Genomic DNA, 10,990 nt, shown 5'->3' with positions numbered 1-10,990 from the left:
ACACACAAACACACACACCACACCACACACATGTACACACACACACACACACACACACACACACACACGCACACACACACACACACCTGGACCTTCACTAACATTGGCTTTCTGACCAAGTGTTCCCAGATCTTGTGTGAGAATGTCTTTCTGTTGCTGCCTACCACTTTCTCTTTCATCCCAGAGCCCAGGCAGGTGTCATGGGAAGCTTACATGCCTTCCCAGCTGTGTGTCACTCCTCTGTGTGTCAGTGTGGGGGTGGTTATCATTGTGTGCTTCTGACGGCATCCAGAGCTCAGTACAAACACATCACAGCTAAGGGTTTTCCTGCCTCCATGTTGCCAGGCAGCTGGAGCATGAGGTCCAATCCGTTCAGGCATAGAAGCCCCAGCTCCTTCTATTCAGAGGTGGCCGGAAGCTTCTGAGACCCTTCGGCCTTCTGCGTTAAAGCTCCCACCTCTCTTGCCTAGGGCATCACTGCTCTGCTCACACATAGCCTCAGGCCTTTCGGTCACCTCAGGGTCAGCTCCAAAGAGAGTGGCTCTCAGGTGAGCATGGTATTCCTGGTCCTAAACAAACCTCTGCACTGGGCACCCTGGGTCCTGCCATTTGGTCAACACATCCTGACCAATGAACAAAACACATCCCTGCTAGACCACCTCCTCAGTGAGAAGACCATCTGTGGCCCTAGCTACTGTCTTCTCTAGACTCTCACCTGTATGCTGATCTATAAATATCCACTGAATCCATGTCACCATTCAATACAAATGGAAGGAAGGAGTGTCCAAAAGTAGGAGCATGACAGAGAGGTGACCACGTGAGAAAACAAGAGCTCCAGAGTGCTTCCCCAATTAGCCCCCCATGAGCCTGAAACACGCACAAAACAGGATGTGAATGCAAGCTTTAGCCTGGCTCCGTCTTGGGAGTGCAGGACGAGGTCTTCCTCCAAGCTCACCACTAGACATGTCTCCTCACTACACAGAGACAGACAGACCCCCTGGGGATCTCAGCACAGATGCCCCACCACCCATGAACCACTACTGATGGTAGAAAGTAGGCAGGACCGCATCTGACTCCCGGTCACACCACACACACTTGTTGATGGATTGGTCAGAAGATCTGGCTCAAGGCCGGCTCCAGCATGTCCTGTCTTTAATTTGTGTGTTCAGAGTTTGGCTTGTGTCTAGACTGGGGCCTTTGCCTGTTCTTTCCAAGGTCAGTGAGGAGTAGGAGTCCCAGGTCTGCACTTGGGAATGGGGGCTCCTCCAGCCTTATCTGCCCACCACATCAGATGCATCTCAAGACCTTCTGAACAAACTTAGAGCTACCTGCTATCCCTCGGCTACAAAAGGCTCAATCACAGTACCTAACCCTTGTCTCAAACCCACAGCCACCCTCCAGCCTCCAGCTTGACCTTCAGAATGGCCTGCCTCAGTCTAACTGCAGTCTCAGGGCAGACTGCCTTCCACATCCTCTGTATGGGCTTTAAATCCCTACATACCCTCTCACAGGAATGCACCTGAGCTGCCACAGGAAAAAAACAAAACAAAACAAAACAAACAGATGCCTGTTTCTCTTTCTTTGGGGCATGAGGGAATTATGGGACATATAGCCTGGAGTAAAGGAAAGTAGCCACAGCAGTCCTGAAATGAACTGAGGAATTAGCAAGACCCATTCTCATGCCAAGATGGCCCAGAAGGCTCTGAGCTCCTAGAACTGAAGCTCCACTCCCTAGCAGTGAGTGAAATGCCATCACCATCCCCTTCCTGCGTGCTTGCTCCTGAAGATCTAGTTCCACACGCTGGTGCCTGGTCCCTCCGACCCCCAAACCTGCCATGCTCTTGCTGACAATATGGTCCTGCTACCAGCAGCCAGCTAGCTACTGCAGAGCCTGGGGCCTTTAAAACAAACATCAGGGGTCTCGGGTGGGCCCACTTCAGCAACCCCACTCCCACAGCGATTTTTTTCCCCACAGGCCCTGCAGGGCGTTTCCTTGTTAGACCACCAAACCCCAAGAATCTCTTACTCAACCTCTCCCCGAGCCACAGGGGGGAAAGAAACGTAGGACTATCCTTTTAAAAACAATGCCAAAGGTTATCTCTATTGGGGACACAAACTAAACTGAGCCCTATCCTACCTCCACAGCACATAGCTTGTCCATCCCTCAAACGCCCTGCAGACTGTAGAACCGAGTCCCCAAGAGACCCTCCAGCATTTCCTTCCAAATCCACGTAGGTGCTTTGGTCCCCCCTGGAGACAGGAAGATCGATCTTTGGGGGTCCCCCTGGCCGCAGTGTCTCATTCGCGCCCCTGAATGCCTCTTTCTGGCACCAGAAAAGGCTGAGACAGCTAGGCCGAATGGTCTACAATAATGCACCCCAAGCCACGGTCCGACTCTTGGATGGGGCAGAGAGACGCGTAGACAGCCCGCGGCAGGAGAGGTTGGGCTCTGACTCTGTGCCCAACGTTGGCCCTCGCCGGCTTTGGGTTTGGCAGAGCACGCGGCTCCTGGAGACCTTCTGAGCTGAAGGAGGGGTCCAAGGGCCCCGTTGGAGAAGGGTCTGGTGCTGGGCGAGTGCGGGATGGAGGGGCAGGCCAGGAGTGGTCCTTACCTGCTGGCCTCGGGGCTGGTCCGGGCTGCTGGGCGCCGGGAATGAAGGTGCAGGAGGGCGCGCAAGCCGCGGATCCGCGCCCAGAGCCGCACCGGCTGGAGCGTGTGCGCCGCGGAGCGCGCGCCGAGCCTGGTCTCTCGGTGAGTGTGGCCGCGGGCAGCCGAGTCTGTGTGTCCCTGCGCCGCGGTGTGTGCGTGTTGCACAAGGGACCGCGCTGCTCCAAAGCCGCCTCCAGTCGCAGCCGGGAATCGGAGCGAGGCGCCCCTTGTCTGCTTTCGCCCACCCGGTGCCACTCGGCCCGCTCTGTCCTGCGGGAGAGGCGCCGCCTCTGCTGCGCAGCCAAGGCCCGGGGCCGAGGGAGGCGACAGACCACCGCCTCCCTGGCGGACCTCGCAGGAGGGGGGTGGGGTGCAAGCCAATGAGCGCCCGGGGGCGGGGTTAGGCCCGGGGCAGAGATGGGGAGCTGGATGAGGACCACCGTGCTGACACAAGCCAGAGCTGCGGCAGAGACCCAGGGCGCGGAGGCGGAGGTAACAGCCCCCCTTTCCCAGTTCTGTCGCAGAGCTTCCGGGCTGAGTTGTGCCTTCCTCAGGGCTCACCACCTTTCTGTCCAACCGCAAAACATCCACGAGAGAAAGCCCTTTCCCTTTCTTCTCTCTGTGTCCCAAACCTCCTCTGGCAACCTGCCACCTGAGCAAGTCCCAGGCCCTCTTTGGGCCCTTCTCTGCTCACAGTCGGGGTCTGCAAGGGTTGGATTGTAAGTGCCTATCTAGATGTCCTCAAATGTGACACCCCAGAGAACACCTCTATGGCCAGAAAAGGAGTGGGGGTGCTTATGGGAAGTCTGTTAAAAATAAATCAGAGTGCCCTGACAGCTCTGTGAGTTTGGGTGTGCGCCCTGATGTTTCTGAGCCTCCACTTCTTCACCTGCACCATAGTCATCGTTTCTCTTTCTGAGGACATGAGAACAGCATTGAGTAGGAACAGCCTGTGTGCAGTAGTAAGCTTGTACCTAGGCTCGTATATTCACTGATGCTAAACAAATTAATATTGTTGTGGGCGATGCAGTGTGCTCACCCTTCTCCTGGTATAATTTGATAAGTGGGGGGTGGGGGGCCTTAATGGGCAGAACTCAGCAGATTAAGGTCACAGCACCAACATCCTGCCACCTCCAGTTTTTCATAACTGTCCCCAGTCACAGCATCCTAAGTTCTCTGTATCCTCATAACTTAGTCTCAACTGGTTTCTGTCATTGCCTGTTCAGGTCAATTCTGGGCCACCCTCGTTGTGTGTCCTTCTGAGGAATCTTCAAGGAAGAAGAGGGAAGGAGAAAGAACTTGAGCCTTTTGTTAGCAAGGTCAGTCTAGCTGAAGACCAAAGGACCGGGGCACAGAGAAGAATCATGAATGGGAACCAGAAAGAACCCTAACTGGTAAGACTTGACCACTTTACATCCCATTTCACAATGAAAACAGTAAGGCTAAGAATAGGGAGCAACCTGATGCTCCAGAAAGCTGTATGGAGTCCCTATATACAGACAGCAAGTTCACAATTTCCACCTTAGTCCAGGAAGCCCTGGCCCCACTTTGTCACCTTGCCGGTAGCTGGCACTCGCTTGTGTTCTTTCAGGCCATGTTCCAAAGGAAAAGCAGTGGAGAATATGTCTTCCCTATTCAGAGTGGTCGGGGCCCCTCTAGAGTACAGCCAGATGCTGGGCAGAGGTCAGCAGTCAATCAGGACCAGCTCTGGAACGCACTGCATCTCTCTCTGGTCTGTTTTCCCAAGCTGGAGGTCAACTTCTCTACTCAGCCTCCTCCAGCCCTGATGTAGGATGGATCCAATGAAATGTCACCTGTGAAAGTCCTCTGCAAACTGTGAGACATTCAAGGGGAGGCAGGGCTGTTGGGTCTCCATATAGGTAGTGGAGCATGAAACATAGGACATCGGCACTAGGGGATGCTTAGAAGCGGGAGATGGAATCACTTACCCACGGCAGGCCAGATCACTCCACAAATGTTGATAGTCAGAATCCACAACGGGAATCCTGACCCTTGGAGATTGTGCATCCAGTTCCTGGTTTATTACGTACTGCTGGTTCTTCATGGCTGTGTCTGGGAACCAGAGCCCTGCTCTCTGTTCTGTGTTAGCAGGTGCACATCACAATGTATGAGAAAGGTAGTCATGATGTGTGTTTTCCTCTATCCAGGCAGCCGGCTATGCAGAAAGAAGTGAGACATTCATATAAACCCGCCTTTCTTCCCTTTGCCTCACAGCCTATGGCCTGAAGGTGAGTCCCTGGCAGGCCCCAGATAAAGGGCAGTCAGACTTACAGTCCTACTTGTACCCAACCTAAAAGGAGCTGTCAAGCAGAGGGAAAATGGGAAACCATGACACACAGAGCCAGGTATGCCTGAAGTCATCTAAGAATGATGCTTTTTCCTAGTTGATTCACCTCACAGGGGCACAAAGATGACTTACCAGACCTCAGCAGATGAAGGTGTTGTGAGCTACACCCTCCATCATTCTGTAGGCCCAGCATGGGCTTCTGTGTCCTGTGCCTGATGCAGGCATGTGTCTCTGGCCCTCCTAACAAATGTGGCCCCAGGAATAAGAACGACATTAATCTGGTCCCCCAAACCAAACACCCCCAAGATAGAGCTAAGATTTTCTACTATCTCTATGGTCACTCACCCAAAAAGCCAAATTTAGGTCATTTTCTAACCTTGACTCTCTGTCCTTGGCAGCTCGCCATCCCCACCCTCGCTGCCAAGCTAAAGGACCACCCCCTGGAAATGGTGTCCCTGAGCCCTCTTGAGGAAACTTCCCTCCCAGAATAAGAGAATTAAGGACCTCTTTACCCACTGTTCCTACCCTGAGGTGCTCACTACCTCATCCCGTTCCACAAGCCAGCCAGCTGGGCAGGCAGCAGCTGAAAAATATGGGGTTTTAATTTAATTTCCTGAGATGAGGGATTGAGGGAGATGGATGCCAGGCCACCCTACCCAGAATTCATCTCTCTTGCCCAGCCATTCCTTCCGTGACACAAGCCCAGCCCTGGCGCCACTCAGACATAAGTGGTACCTTCCAGAACACAGGTGTGTCAGGGTGGAGAGCTAGCACCTCTGGCGGGCTCTCACTCTGTTGAACCAAGGCTGCTCAGGATTCCTGGCCCTGTCTCTGCCAGAGAAAGGACCCTTCTTAGCTATTCTCCACAGAATCTCTTCACAAGCTTTGAAAAAAACACCCCTACCCAGGCCTCACCACCGCAGATAATTAGATAATTGGTCTGTGGAGAGGCTTGGGTAGGAGTGTTTTTTGAAAGCTCCCTAGGGTGTTTTAACATACAGCTGGAGTGCTCTGGAACACTGTGAGGAACCCTCTACATGCCTCGCATGCAAGCCTCCCGAGGTGGTCTGCTCAGACAACCAGAACAGGGACCTGGTGGATCTGGTCCCCAGACCTTAGGACTCCCTAAGATAAAAGGAAATGCATGTTAGTTCTCTGTCTAGAGCCATGCTGTGCAGACAGCGGCCTTGGTGTACTTGAAATCCCCTTGAGATGCCCTGGAAGCTACCTGGAGTTGAGAAGGACAGAATGGCATCTTCAGAGGCATTCCTCAGAGACTAGGCTTAAGTAAGTTCTCTCTGCCCCCATCCATTCTACAGTCCAGCAGTGGAGAGAGACGAGTGAGGCAAAGACTAATTGGAATAAAAGGCTAGTGGGTATCAGGGGCAAGAGTGAGGACTGTCACTCATAAGGCTCAGAACCAGAAATGATGCTCCAGTTACAAACTGTTATGGCTACCAGCAGAGCAGGTCTCCAATCAACCAGCCCTGTGCCTCCCTAACTCTTAAATAAGAACATATGCGTCTGGGAAGTTGGACCACATAGGTATCAGAGTAGACTGGATGAGATAAATAATTCCTTGGATCCCAGAGGAAAAGCAAGAGACCTGTGTGCAGACCTACATCTCTTTGACCTATGTACATAGATATGAAAATACTCTGTCCAGCCCAGATGAGTGCACAGGCAAATATTCATACTCACAGCACCTTCCCATGCAGCATGCACTCCCAGTGGTGTGAGCCAGTGGGTGGTACCACACACAGATCCATGCTCTGAATATGCATCTTCTCCTCTGGGATAGAGATCTTCCCTCCTGAGGGATCTCAAGCAGACAGCAGGGCCTGTCTGCAGAGGCAGAGCTTCATCACTCTTAGGCACTTCTTGTCAGAGAATGAGTGACATTTCCCATTCACCTTCTATAGTGCCTTCCCCAGGGACTCAACTGGTTACTCATGGGAGCCAGACATTCTGAGAGCCCATAGTTGATGGAGAATAAAATATTTCTTTTCTCTCTCCCTCTCTCCATAGGATTCTTTTCGTATCCCTACATCCCTTGCTCCATCTTCTTCACACCTGGAATTTGTACACAGCCTCATCAGTCGCAGAAGGTACCACTCCAGCCTATATCACAAATCGGACACATGTGAATTCAAAGGCCACTTTGCACATGCCTACCCTCAGCTAGGAGCAAGTCTGCTACCCCTGGCCCACTCTAGCTCACAATAGAATCATCTATCACCTCTGTCTGCTCCCTCCTTGCAGATACCACAGTCAAAGCCAGTTCCCATTTGCTGGTCCTGCAGTTTCCTGGAGTCTGTCTTAACTGCTCTAAAAATGACAGTCTGCCCCAGCCCCACACCATTCCTGGCTCTAATAAAGGGCCTCTGCAGGCACAGGGGTGTAGAAATTGCAGATAATTCGTGTGGGAGGAGGCAGCCTGCATGAGGCATGAATACAGCCATTCCCAGAAAAAGCAGTTCAGAATAATGTAGGGCCTATTATAGGCTGAGACCTGAGTCAATGTCATACAAATGATGTTGATAATTATATTAAAAGTAGAGCAAATAGAATGTTATTTGATGATCAACTTTGGAAAAATGTTGGCAGCTGATAAAATAATGTTTTTGCTGTGGCTGATGGGAGAACTATCTGCAAGAAATTCATAGGGTCCTTTGGGCTCTAGACCCTGAGCTGGTGGGAAGGGTCTGGCCTAAGGCTTTGCAAGTATTCAAGTCAGAGTCTGTATGGTTTTGATGTTCTAGTGCTGTGTGAAATGTTACTGAAAACTCAATGGCTTAAGGTCATATACCTAGTATGTGTCACAGTTCTGTGGACTCAGGGATTGGACAGGGTGTTCTGCTTGGGATGTTAAAAGGAACCAATCAAAAGGAGACCAAGGCCAGGGTTTCCAGGCAGGCATGGGGTCTTATCCCAGGTGTTGGCTGAATTCAGTCGCTTGTGGTTGTAGAACTTGGGTCTTAGCTTTTAGAGGTGCTGCTGAGACCCCAATCTTGCCACTGCAACCCTCAGCATTGAGCTGCCTCTCTGTCCTTGATATTCCTTTCAAAGGGCTCATCTGATTGGCTTAAGATCTTTCAGAGTAAGTTCCCTGTCCCTAAACTTAAAGGCAACTAACTCATTAGGGAACAGACTCAGTAACATCACCAAGATCCAGTCCCCTTTGCCTCATAAGAGCTCCAATCAGGAAATCAAAATCACATTGTATTATAGGTCCTGTCCATGCTCATGAGGGTGGGATAGTGTGGGGCTGCACATCACAGGCAGGAACAGTAGGTACTTAAGTTTTAACCTACCACACACAGACTCCATCTTCTAGAGCATGGAGTGTGAGGGCTGGTCTGGGCCTCCGCGCTACAGCAGCTCTCTGAAGTCAGAGGCTGCACCTATCTGGTTGCATCCACAGTATTCCCAGTGATTGCCCACTGGGCATCCACACTGTGCTTGATTACAAGTGAGTCACCAACCCCTGTGTCTATTATACCTCAATGGGAAATCCAAAGCCCAGGACAGAAAAAAATAGCCACATCAACCTGTCCAAAGCTACAGATGATAAGGCTGAAACAATGTATGCAGCACTATTCAGAAGGAGCTTACAGTATGACAGGATGTCATCTTAGGAGCTTGTCAAGCTGTATTGGCTAGGGACATGGTAATCATACGTATGCAGGTGAAGAACCCAAGTCTTGGAGAGATGAAGTCATTTGTCCAAAGATGCTACCAGTGCTCTCAGTTCAACCCTAATGTCACTGATGTTACTTCTGTGTATCAGGGGAGAGATGTGCAAGAAGAGTCAAAGATGCTCAGCTACCTCCCCGACCCCTGTCCTTCTCTTCGGGTTCCTGGGGAAATCAGCCCTGGATCGGTTTCATCCTGGCATGGCTACCACAGAGAAAGAGGTGTTTGCAATTATTCTTAATTAGCCTGACTGACCATCTCTGTCACCAGGCTGTCTCTTTAAGCTGCTTCTTTGTGTTTTGAGGACACTTCTAAATAATGAGGAAACTCGTCTGCGGTGGCCTGGAGGGAAAGGTCGCAGAAGGATGCTGGCCAGGGGTGAGCTGAGACATCTTTATATGAACCCAGTCACAGTACCTCTTAGAGCCTGCTGCTTCTACTAGGTCCCCAGTGGGAAGCCTCCCTCCAGCTTCAGGCATAGGTGCTAGCTCCATCATCCTTATTGCTGGAAGGAGCCACCAGTCCACCCCCTAAGGGATCCATCTGCTTAGAGCCCCTTCTTCAGATCTCTACATGCATTACCTTCCTCAGTCTTGTTCACATGCCACTGATACCATGAACCCTGTCATCTCTCCTGCTTCACTGAAGCAAACAGTACTGGCAAGGCAGAGATTTCAGAACTGGGTTCTGAACTAGCCTTCTGGGTTCAAACTGCCATTTTGACACACTTATTTAACTTTCTGTGCCTCCATTGCCTCACCCGGAAAGCAGAGCTAAATAACAGCATTGGGTACTTATGATTGTTGGGAAAATGTGTGTGTGGGTGTGTATGTGTATGTGTGTATCTGTGTGTCTATATGTGTCTGTGTGTCTTAGAGAGATGTATGATGCTTAGCATGGGGTAAACATGTAAAAAAAAGTCAGGTTTTCCTTGCTTACTAATTTTCATTTTTCATATTGTTTTGATCAATTTGTTTGCTTTAATTTGTTTGTTTGCTTGCTTGCTTGCTTTTGGCAGGCTTTCCCTACTTAGCCCAGGCTAGACCAAAGATCCCTTCCTTCCTGGCAGTGCTAGGGTTAATGTGCAGCCACACCAGTGTTGCCCTTTTCTTCCTCAGCCTTCTCTGTGCATGCCCTGTACACTACCTGTCTCCCCTAGGCCAACACACACTGCCTGAGGACCAAGTCTTTCTTCACTTGTTGCTCTAGCCCCAGCTTAGGGTAGCTGGACACTGTTGTTAAACTAGAAACTAACTCCCAGCTTCCCTGTGCACCCTCAGAAACTGAATTTCCAGAGAATAACATGAAGCTTCGTTTTCCCAGCATCTCTTGGCTGGGTCACCCTGGTCCACAGCCGTAGACCCCATTTCTAGATCATACACTCCTCTGCAACACAGTCACCAGGTACCAGAGTCTTAGACCCCTGCCTTAAAAGTTTGAAAGTTTTGGCTTTCAAGAATAGATAACATGACTCAGAAATTCCACAATAAAACTACCCGAGCATTGCACATAAGAGGCAGGACACTTGGAAAGGAAGCCTAGACTTTCAGAAGGAACACGGAACTGGATCATGGGAAAATCTGGAGAGACCAGCTGGCTCCCTTTCAGTGGTTTTTGTTGTTGTTGTTGTTGTTGTTGTTGTTTTGTTGTTGTTTTGGATTTTTTTTTAAGGCAAGTGGTGCTTGTATGCTCTGAGCCTAGGGCTGGGCTGGTGGACAGAATGGTGGGAAAGGGCTCCCCTGTGAGGGTTGCTAGGCACTGGCAGAGCTGGGGGTGGGGACAGCTCTCTGGCCCAGTCAGCAGAGCCAACACTGCATTCTAATGAGGCTACTGGGAAATGGAGGTGGGTATGACTGGTCCTAATCCCATTACAGCTGCTCATCCAGCTGCCAGTGCTGGCAGGACCCCAGACCCCAGCACTTCCCTCTCCCCCCTGATCAGGACAAGCCTCAGATTCAGTCTGCAAAGAACCTTAGATACTGAAGGTTTTCTCTCTCACTGAATTCTCAAGCCCTGTGTCTGTGCAGTAAATGACAGGGAGGTAAAGGCAAGGACAGTGACACCCAGAGCCTGGAGAGTAGAAACACTGAGAAACCCAGAAAAGATGGAGGGAGTACCTAAGAAGCCCTGAGCATGACACTCCACAGTAGACTCAAGCCAGCCATTACTGCATCCCAGCCAGGCCTGGCCCCCTACCCTTTCTCAGTCTGGCCTCTAATCCCGGCTTCCGAGAAAGTCTTGGCTCAGACCACAAAATGACCTGTAATCTTCATTCAGGACAGAGCTCTGACACTACTCAGAGTCTCCAAGTAGTGGGCATCTCTGAACTTCTTCCA

The 10,990-nt window shown here is 50.9% G+C and overlaps 1 protein-coding gene and 1 long non-coding RNA gene across 7 annotated transcripts in view; one reads left to right on the top strand and one right to left on the bottom strand.

Moving 5' to 3' along the window:
• Adcyap1r1 (ADCYAP receptor type I) overlaps nucleotides 1-3,161 on the bottom strand; it is a 49,422-nt gene extending 46,261 nt beyond the window's left edge. Inside the window, exon 1 of one of the 3 annotated variants that reach the window (XM_031381995.1) lies at nucleotides 2,613-3,161. The gene's annotated coding sequence lies outside the window, so the exon portion shown is untranslated. The remainder of the gene's footprint in view (nucleotides 1-2,612) is intronic. The other 2 variants (XM_031381994.1, XM_031381996.1) reach the window with 2 other exon arrangements.
• The window catches only part of LOC116098961, a 33,120-nt gene continuing 25,125 nt past the window's right edge, over nucleotides 2,996-10,990 (top strand). For 2 of the 4 annotated variants that reach the window (XR_004122021.1, XR_004122023.1), the window contains exons 1-4: nucleotides 2,996-3,142; nucleotides 3,877-4,044; nucleotides 4,819-4,899; nucleotides 6,987-7,066. This is a non-coding gene — a long non-coding RNA (uncharacterized LOC116098961). Of the gene's footprint in view, nucleotides 3,143-3,876; nucleotides 4,045-4,818; nucleotides 4,900-6,986; nucleotides 7,529-8,748; nucleotides 9,860-10,990 lie in introns of those variants that run through there. The other 2 variants (XR_004122022.1, XR_004122020.1) reach the window with 2 other exon arrangements.

This window comes from Mastomys coucha, unplaced genomic scaffold (genome assembly GCF_008632895.1).
Source record: "Mastomys coucha isolate ucsf_1 unplaced genomic scaffold, UCSF_Mcou_1 pScaffold20, whole genome shotgun sequence".
NCBI classification, from domain to species: Eukaryota; Metazoa; Chordata; class Mammalia; order Rodentia; family Muridae; genus Mastomys; species Mastomys coucha.
Note: the sequence above shows the minus strand (reverse complement) of the source record. Positions and strands in the feature narration are given on the sequence as shown.